The following is a 9,804-nucleotide window of genomic DNA, read 5'->3' as shown; positions in this document are numbered from 1 at the left end:
CCTTGTGGGTCACAGCTCCCCTGTGGGTCTGAGTCCCTCTATGGGTCTCACAATGGGTTGGATCCTGCTATGGGTCCCTCTGTGGATCAGAGCCCTTCTAGGGGTCCCACTATGGGTCCCTCTATGGGTCTGGATGTCTCTATAGGTCCCCCCCAGAGGTCTCACTATTGGTCAGGGCTGTGCGATGGATGCTGCTATGGCTCAGACTGTGCTATGGGTTGGATCCCATAGGATCCACATGTGGGACTACTCTGTAGCTTTCCTGTAGGACCCATACATATTCAGCTGCCCCACAACTTCCCTTTGGAACGTATGTGGAGCTCTCCACACTTTCCCATAGGACCCGCACATGTGGGTTGCGTCACGTCCTCCCTTGGGCATCACCTGTGGGGCTGTACCATCTCTGCCCCACAGCTTCCCATTGAGTCTCATACATAGGGGGTTGTCCCACATCTACCCCGCAACTTCCACTGGAACCCACACGTGGGGCAGCCCCGCAACCCCCCATCCATCCCTATGGGACCCTCTCCCCCCACGGGATCATTTCTGTGGTGGGGTCTGTGGGAGCGGTCCCCCTATGGGGTCCTCCCCTGTTCTGGGGTCTTCGGGGGGGGGTCCTCCCGTTTGGGGTTTCTTGGGGGGTCCCTACGGATATTGGGGTCCGGCAGGGGCTGGCGGTCCTCCCCTATTTCGTTTTAATTTGGGGGATGTCCCCGTACATACTGGGGTGCGGGGGGGGGGGTCCGCCTTGGGTTCCTGGGGGGGGAATCTCTCATTGCGGTATTTTTGGGGGAGGCGTCCGTGAGGGTCCGGGGACCCGCCAGTCCGCCCGCCGGCACAGCCCCCCGGTGCGGCCTCACGCTCCGTTGGGGGCGGGGGGGGGGTCACCGAGGGCCCGCTGGGGCGGAGCTGCGGGGCGGAGCTGCGGGCGCACGGCTGCGGTGATAACGGCGGCGGCGCGCAGAGCGGCGCATCTCCGCGCGCGTCCGCACGCAGCGGCGGAGCGCGGCGTCGCCGCGGCGGTTCACGCAGAGCGGGACGGACGGACGCACCGGGAGCGACGCTCGCGGGCCGGGCGAGGAGCGCAGCGCACGTGCGCGGTGCCGAGACGGGGCCGCGGGGGGAGACCGCCCCGCTGCCGGGCTCCTGGAGCGGCCCGCGCCGCGCCGCTCTCCCTCGTGGGCGCCGTTCCGCCGCCCGGCGCCGGAACTCCGGACCGGGCGGAGCCGCACCGCGCGGAACCTCGCGGTCCCACCGCGTACGGGGCGCGTCAGTGGAGGTGCCGGCAGGCGGAGGCCGGCGCAGCGCGGCCGCGTTCCGCCCGGGGCCGTCGCGGTGTTGCCGGGCGCTGCCCCGGACCCCGCGGCGCGGCAGGGCGGCACCGCGCTTCCGGAGCCCCCCGCGGCCGTGAGGGAAAGGGGGAGAACGAAGGGAAATGAGGAAAGCGATGGGAAGAAATGGAAAGCGGGGTAAAATGGTGGAGAAGCGGAGGCAGCGGGCGGGGAACCCAACGGCTGTGCTCGGCAGAGCTGTGCGATCACTGCACCATCCCGGAGCTGCGGGGAGTGCAGCAAAGGAAGAATGCAGAACGCTAGCACGGGTCCGAGTGGAGGGACGCTAAGATTATCAGAGGGCTGGAGCACCTCTCCTACGAAGAAATCACAGAATGGCCAGGATTGGATGGGACCTCAAGGATCACGAATCTCCAGTCCCCCTGCTGCAGCGTGCAGGGCCACCAACCTCCCATTTAATTCCAGCCCGGGCTGCCCAGGGCTCCATCCAACCTGGCCTTGAACACCTCCAGGGATGGACGGGGCATCCACAGCCTCTCTGGGCAGCTGTTCCAGCACCTCACCACTCATAGCAAAGAGCTTCCCCCTGACATCCAACCTCAGTGTTCCCTCCCTCAACTTCAAACCATTTCCCTTGTGCTGCTGGTATCCACTTTTTCAAAAAGTTGATTCCCCTCCTGTTTGTAAGCTCCCTTTAGGACCTTTAGGTCCTGGAAGGCTGCAGTGAGGTCACCCCACAGCCTTCTTTTCTCCAAGCTGAACAAGCCCAGCTCTGTCAGTATGTCTCTGTAGGGCAGGTTCTCCAGCCTTCTGATCATCTTTGTGGCTCCTCTGGACCCTCTCCAACAGCACTCAATAGCAGGGGATTGAAACTGGATGATCATTATGGTCCTTTTCAGCCCAGGCCATTCTATGATCCTATGGTTTACCTTCTGCTTGAATCCACAAAGGCTTGTGGCAAGCACACTTGCTGAAGACCCAACAGACATGGTGGTACAAAACTGCTGGCAGGCCTGGAGGGAAGTTTTAGGCTCATCATCACGTAGGACAACATACCGGTAAAAATGCCTGTGTGTGTCAAAGCTCTGCCTGAGTTATCAGCCCAGAGGCCTGAACAGCAGTGAGAGCGCGTGTGTGCAGCCAGCCAAAGTTCTGCTCACCACGTTGTGCTCTGTGGTAAGGCCTCCCTCTTAGCGCATTAAGGGAAGGCAGTGGATGGAATCTTGCTGGATTTCAGTGATGCCTTGGATGCTGTCGCTCGCGGTGTCCTTCTGGACAGGCTGTCCAGCTGTGAGCTAGATAAGTCGTGGCTGGGTGGCAGAGCTCAGAGAGTCGCAGTGCATGCACTGCGTCCGCCCGGTGCGGTGTTCTCGGCCGGTTCTGATGAACTCTTTAATCAGTGACTTGGATGCAGGCGGGAGCATGTCCTCTGCAAGTTTCCTAATGGTACCTAACTGCTGTAGGCTCCCTGGAAGGCTGAGAGGCCTTGCAGAAGGATCTAGATCATGGCTGTCCAACCTCTTGGCTGGCCTGGGCCACACTGAGCAAACAGGAATTGCCTTGGAACACATATAAAATATATAATAAATTTAACGCATTTAAGTAAGCAACCCTTTTTTAATGTATTTTTTTTAGTAAAGCATAAAAAAGCAGAGAGCAACAGGGCCATAAGGGAACAGGGAATTCAAGAAAGCAAGTTAGAACCTAACTGAAAGACTGATTGTGCTGCAATGTCGATGCCAGCAGAAGATGAAGAAAATTCATAATTGATTAGATTTGTCTGCTTTGGGCTTGAATTATTCATTGCAGAAATGTATCCAGTGTTTTTTTTTTTTTTTTTTTTGCACCCTTATAACCCACTGTGGTTACTTTTTTGGGACTAATCCTTTTGGTATTACCTGCCCAGCCAAACTGAGCACACAAATCTGCTGCAGCTCCTACGGGAACTCGGGAAAGCCCTCCCTTGCTCCATGTCCTGCTTTCAGCTGGGACAAAGTTGATTTCCTTCACAGGGTCTGGTGTGATGCTGTGCTTTGGCTTTAGGAGAAGGAGACTGTTGATAACACTCTCATGTTTTAGTTTTTGCTGAGCAGTGCTGCGGAGAGCCAAGGAGATTTCAGCTTCTCAGCTCCTTGCCCTGTCCTGTCAGCAAGGGGCTGGGGGGCACAAGGAGCTGGGAGGGGCAGAGCCGGGACAGCTATCCTCAAGTGACCAAAGAGGTCTTCCATCGCATATGAGGTCACACGAGAAACTGTAAAATGGAGAGGTGTTGGCCAGGGGCCGGCCACAGCTCAGGGTCTGGCTGCATGTCGGTCGGCGCGTGGCGAGCAGCTGCTTGTGCATCGCTTGTTTGTGTAGGCACACGTGGTTATTGCCATTACTGTTATCTTCCCATCTCAGTAAATAGTTTTTTCTCAGTCCACAAGCTCTACCTCTGCTACAGTTCCCTCCCCCATCCCACTGAGAAGGAGACAGAGAGCGAAGGGCTGTGTGGTGTTCAGCTGCTGCTGGGCTCAGCCACAGCGAGTGACTGTCACTGCATGGTGAGCCTGTGCAGGAAGGAATCGCAGGTCACTGCGGTGTCACAGCTGCATAAGCAAAGTTGCAGACAAGGAAAAAAGGAAAGCGACATGTGGTCAGTTCCAATGAGACTCTGCGGATGGGTGGGATGTAATCTGTCCTCTTCTGCCTTGGACTTTACCAGCAGAGTCTCCCAGGCCCTGCTGCCTTGAGGCAGAGCCATAGAGAACAATCAGCATTGGGTGGTGTATGGTCACTGCTGAATCACGGCCTGAACCTCTGATTGACCACCTGCGGCGAGCCATGGCTCAGCCCTGGGAGCACAGATGAAAGCAATTCAGCTGTGCTGCTGGAAGGGATGGAGCCTGGCTGCACCTCTCCTAGTGCCATTGAAGGGCTGACTGCCGGGGGGGGAAGGATCTCTTCTGGAGATGGCTCCTTTTGGAGTTTTCCAGTGAGCCCAGGAAAAAGGTAAGCTTGTATCTATTCTTTTTGCTGTAGTAGCCTGCTTAGCTAAACTCTCTTGTATATTTCTTAATTATAACACCTGTGTATTCATTGATTATACAGGTGGAGATAAAGCCCTGAGTTCCTCAGTGCTGGATGGTCCCTGAAACTGGAAGTCCCACACCCAAGAGTGCTAAGAGAGCCAGGTGAAGTCATAGGGATGCACATTTGGGTGTGGGTCTGGCTGGGATGGAGTTGTCTGTTGCAACTCAGACGATGCTAGGTTTTAGATTTGTGACCAAAACAATGTTGATAGCACACCAATGCTGTGGCTGTTGCTGAGCCATGCTTGCAGAATGTCAGAACTTCTCTGTTTCTCACTCACCCATCCTGGTGAATAGATAAGGGATGTGCTTGAAGCTGAGAGGGAACATAACCAGGCAGATGACCAGAACTGACTGAAGAGTTGTTGCAGGCCAGGGAGCATCATGCCAAGCAGGAAAACAGGGAGCAGGGCTTGGGACCCAGCCATTTTTCACTCGTGGACTGGGTAGGCTTCTGTCTTCTTGTGGTAGATGGTGAGTAATTGCCTTTGCATCACTAGTTGTTTTGTTTTCCCCTTCTCTTGTATTTCACTTTGGGTGTCTGACAGCCCTGCGACTGGATTTGCACTGCTGCTGACCTGGATTGCAGCAAGGGTTTCAACAGCACTGCCTGCAGAAGTCTTGTGCCCAAGTTCAAGCATTGCCCTATGAATGGGTGGGTAAGTAGGACTGTAAAAATCAGGGTTGGATGGTTGGGCTCAGAGAGATGTGGGCAATGGGTGATTCTCTGTCAGGAACCTCTAACAAGTATGGTACTGCAGAGGTCTGTCCTGTGACCTGCCCCTTTTCACACAATTTTAGTGATTAAAGGATTTGTCTGAGGGCTTTTCACAGACAAGATATTCATTCTGATGATGATACCAAACTGAGGGGAGCAGATTCTACAGTGCAAGCAGAGCTGCCATCCTCACCAACATACGTCTGTGGGGTGAGATAGAAGCTGCTCCATGATATCTAAAGAGGATACATATGAAGTCCTGTGCAGTGACTAGTGCCCTGCATGAGCTAAGGCCTGCCTTGGTCACTGGCAGCTTTTCAGAAAATGCAACGAATAATGCCAGTGTGAGCCCTCATAAAGCAAAACATGAGCCATTATTGAGCCACAATGAGCAACAAAAGCCAACTACACCTTGGGCTGCAGGAGCAGGGGCACAGGCAGCGGTAGCAATTGTTCCCTTCTGCTCAGCAGTTCTTAGATGGCATCCATCATCTTTCCCAAGGATGGGCTTCCTGCAGCCTGTGTGAGACTTTGACTAAGGGATGCCAGTTCATGGGAGGGCCGCCAAGGCCGTCAGTGCTGGAGCACTTTCCCCGTGTGGAGATGCCAGTAAGTATGGACTTGCTCAGCCTGGAAGAGGGAATACTTTTGGATGGAATAAGTGACAGCCTTGCACTGGTTTTGAAGAAGACAGAGTCCAACTCAGCACCATGATGCTGGGGGGCATTCCAAGGGGCAGTGGGCAGAAAGATGTTCAGGACTGCTACAACGAGGAATCTTTGTGATGTGTTGCTCTTGTTTCATAGTCGCCTTTGTATTTTCCTTGGATGGCTGCAGTGGTACTTGCTACGTTGGTCAACGGTGTCATTAATAGAATACAAACTGTCACGATTCCTGCTGTTCTTCCTGTTCCTGACTTGTTACAGGCATCGCAGCTCACCATGAGCCATCCGCACACGAGCACCTGGACAGCAGGCAGAAGGGAGCTCCAGACCACATGGAACGACACACATGGGAGTTTGTCCAGCAGACACATCACGAGGGTTTCCAAGAAGGGCTGAGGTCTGCGCTGGGAGCAGAACAGCCCCATTCAGCTGGCCAGGCTGCGCCCTGGGCAACAGAGCAGCTTCCACGTGAGCCACGGAATCTCCTTGTTCTGGAAAAGGGGCAGAACCTGTAGAGATTCCAGACATGAGATGAGAAGATGGGGCTAGGAACATAATGCAGTATCCCTCTGCGGAGAAGTTGAGGGAGCTGTAACTCTGGTATCTGTCAAAGGGGAGGCACAAAAAGAACCCCTAAAAACCCAAATATCTATCTACCTATAAGTACTACATCCATAAGACGTGGAAAGGAGCCTCGTCAAAGACCCTGGCAGTGCTGAGAGATAAGAGCAAATGCCAACAGTGAGCCAGTGTGTAAGGTGAGACTCCATAGCGACTGCCTCGGGGCAGGCTGTCGCCTGCTCTCCGGCGTTGTCCTGCCCCAGCTGCAGAATCCTTCCCGGCTCCGGCCTTCCTGTGAGCACAGGGAAGGCACAGGAGGCGGCTGCTGCAGGTGCCGCAGGCTGCAACCCTGCGTCTGCTCAGCTGTGGGGAGCCGACCCCAAAGTGCGCTCTCTCAGGCAGTCTCTCAGCACTCCAGCTGCACTCACTGCCCTCACTGTCCAGCTGGACAGCACTGCTGTCGCCTGCTCTCCGGAAGGCATCAACAATTACCCTGTGCAGTTTCTCGGTACCGTTGCATTTGCTGCAGCCTCACGGTACAGCTTCATTGTACCGCCAGCCTCTGCTGCCATGTTGGTTCTCCTGGATGTGCTCAGTGCTGGAAGGCCCTTCCTTCCAAGTGCTGGAGGCCTCCTTCCCTGCCTCCCTGTGTGCCCTCATTCAGGGCATAGCTCTGAAGAGGAGCTCAAGGACGCCTCTTCACGTACCAAGCCTCCCCAGCATTCCCTGCTCTGCTGGGAGCTTGGGTGACCGTCCAGTTAGACAAGCAAGCTGAGGCTGGGCCCAAGGAGGCCCTCCCTGGCGTGCGGCTCTCTGACTGCTTCCCTTGCACCAAGTGCTGGCCCCAGCCCTATGCTAGAACCCAATGGCAATGGTCACAGCAGCAGCTTTGGAATAGGATGTTTTTATTGGTGTCAGAGTTGGAATTTTCAATGAACCTGAGCCCTCAGCACCGGTAACAGGGGCACTGGATGGCTCAGGAGAATCCTAAGGCCTGTTGGTATCAACGAAATTCCGAGATGTTGTCCGTGGGAGAGCTGTTGGAACATGTGGGCTGAAGGGAGGGGTCTGTTCTGATTCTGCTGCACAGGAGGGCAAATTCTGCTTCAAAAGCCCAGGAGAATGGGGTGGAGGAGTAATTTCTTAGGTCGAGTGCATCCTCCTTTCCAGCCTCCCCCAGCTCCGCTCCGCCTTTGCCTCCGCTCTGATCGCTCTCCCAGTCAGTGTCAGGATGTCCTGCAGCTGCCCGTTCTCTCTTGCGTGCCCTGTGGGAATGAGTTTCAGAAAGCACTGCTCACCGATAGGAAGTGAGGGGATGCTTGAAAGGCCTTGCAACATAAATCCTGGCAGTGTACTGCCAGCAGCTGATTTGGCCATCAGGATCCTGTCACCACAAACACTTTGTAGCCAAATGCAGCGATGCAGTGTCTCGGGGAAAAGTCAACTCACCGATATTTTTTCCACATCCACAGCATAGGAATACAGGCCAGCGTCAGCACGGACAGCAGCATGGCTGGGACCAAAGCAATCACTGGGATGTGGTATTTTTGCAGCTCCTTGCCAACAGCAGCCTTCGTGATTTTCCCAGCATCCACCCCTGGAAGAACCCAGACAGTGCCGCAGGTTACTGTCATCTGCAATGCAGATGATCTCCCAGTGCGCTCCATGGAACCGAGAGATTTCCTTTTTCATCAGCGGGTACCTCTGTCTCTGGTGTATAAGCACCAGAGGACAAGAAGGGTTGCTTCCACTTCCCGTTGGGTAGGGAGAGGCTGCACCGGCACTGCCCATCCATTCCTCTGGGCTGAGGGCCGGGGCTCTGCCCTGGGGGCTGGGCTTTGTCCGTGGGGAGCGCTGCAGAGCAGAAACCCTCACACTTTCCCCAGGACGCATGTCCTGAGCTCTCCCCCAGGACATCCCCCAGGCTGAAGGTTGGCCTCCAGCCAGCACAAGGCACAGCTGGACCCAGCCCAGTGGAGAAACACTCCTGCAGGCTCCTTCCACGCAGGGCTCATCGCCCTCGGGCTCCTTTGTAGCATGTGCTCTGCAGTAACACGCTCAGGTTTGGCTGCTGGCCTGGTGTGCAAGGGCAGGCAGGAAGAGCCTGGTGGCACACAGTGATTCCGGTTGGTGACACCGGATGACCACGGGACTGAAATTACCTGGCAAACCAGCTGCTTCTTCTGCCTGAGGTTTTTGGTCAGAGACTGGCTGCGTGTCACTGCTGCCCTTCTGCAGCAGCTCCTTCTGCACAGTCTCCTGGTCAGTCCCTTTAGTCCCACCACGCTCAGCCTTCCCTATTTTCATCACGGGTTTCCTTAGGACACGGGATGACCACCAGGTGTAATGCCCTCTTCTAGATGTATCCTTTCCTCTTTTTGGACCTGAACAGAACGCATGAAGTTACATCTCCTGTGCCGAGGACACGGCAAGGCCCTCCCTGGGGGCACTTCTGCAGCCCAGGACCCATGAAAAGTTTCCCTACGCAACGGCATCACTGTGGAGCACAGTGCAGCATACCAGGGGATGGTGCAAGGGAAGGGCAGACACGCGCAGGACTCCGCTCTCACACCTGCTGAGAGACCTGGCTGACATTTGGCCTGTGGGCTGGCAGCTCTCAAAGGAACTAAAAAGCCATGGCATACCCGTGTGATCTGCCAGAGTTTCGGTCCTGGGACTCGGAGGGGAAGCTGGATGACCTTCACTTCCAGTCACACCTGCAAGCAAGCACAGGACAGAGCGACTCTACTTAGACGTTCTGCCCGTCAGAATGACAGAGCATGCAGCTAAAACAGGAGATGCCTTCATGACGCTGTTCTCTCCCTTCCACACAGGAGCAGCCTGGAAACAGATCCTGGGTGCCCACGTGGGGAACCACAATTGTACAAATCTAACACTGTGTGGAGCTACCCAGAGGAACTGGGTCCCCCTGGAGCTCACGCCAGCTCTAAACTCAACTGCACCATGGCTGCCAGCTCTGCAGAAGGCACTGGGAGCAGCTCAGGGCTGAAGTGGCCGGCAAAGACAGCTTTGCAAGGCATGGCACTTCACGTACATCACTCAGCCTGACCCATAACCTCCCTTCCCTTATGCAAAGCCGCTATGAAGTCACAATTCATTTGGAAAGAAAACTAAAACCAGAATGCTCCTCCCTTTCGGCGACCTATCCATGAGAAGGAACAGAAGGATCCCTCAATGCCAGTGCCCCATCTGTGTGGGCCAGTGAATCCCCCCGGGCCTCGGTTCACAGGAGGGATCCCACTCTAGGCTTCTGTTATGCCTTGTGCCTCATGGGACAAGTCCCTGGGAACTGGGTGCAGTGGGAGTTGTACAACATGCAGCCACAGCCACAGAGTTCTGTGAGTGACCTTTAACTGCGTGACCAGTTGCTTGCGTGTCCTCTGTTTCTTTCCGAGAGATGGGCAGCGCGAGACTGCTGCCTTCCTCATCTGCACAGGCTCTCCATCTGCCTCTTCCGAAAGAAGGCAGGAGCATGG

At 55.5% G+C, this 9,804-nt stretch overlaps 1 long non-coding RNA gene across 7 annotated transcripts; it reads left to right on the top strand.

The window, feature by feature from the left end:
- Nucleotides 1–1,319: 1,319 nt before the first annotated feature.
- LOC149915699 (uncharacterized) lies at nt 1,320–7,912 on the top strand. Of its 7 annotated transcripts, none has more exons than XR_016471659.1 (4): nt 1,320–4,283; nt 4,383–4,465; nt 4,912–5,022; nt 5,584–7,912. It is a non-coding gene; the product is annotated as an uncharacterized LOC149915699 (long non-coding RNA). The 7 variants fall into 7 exon arrangements; XR_016471660.1 differs by having other exon boundaries at nt 5,553–7,912; XR_016471657.1 differs by having other exon boundaries at nt 5,198–7,912.
- Nucleotides 7,913–9,804: the final 1,892 nt, after the last annotated feature.

Source organism: Phasianus colchicus, chromosome 16 (genome assembly GCF_987193195.1).
Source record: "Phasianus colchicus chromosome 16, bPhaCol1.hap1.1, whole genome shotgun sequence".
NCBI classification, from domain to species: Eukaryota; Metazoa; Chordata; class Aves; order Galliformes; family Phasianidae; genus Phasianus; species Phasianus colchicus.
The sequence above is the reverse complement of the archived record's forward strand: the minus strand, read 5'-3'. Positions and strand labels throughout refer to the sequence as shown.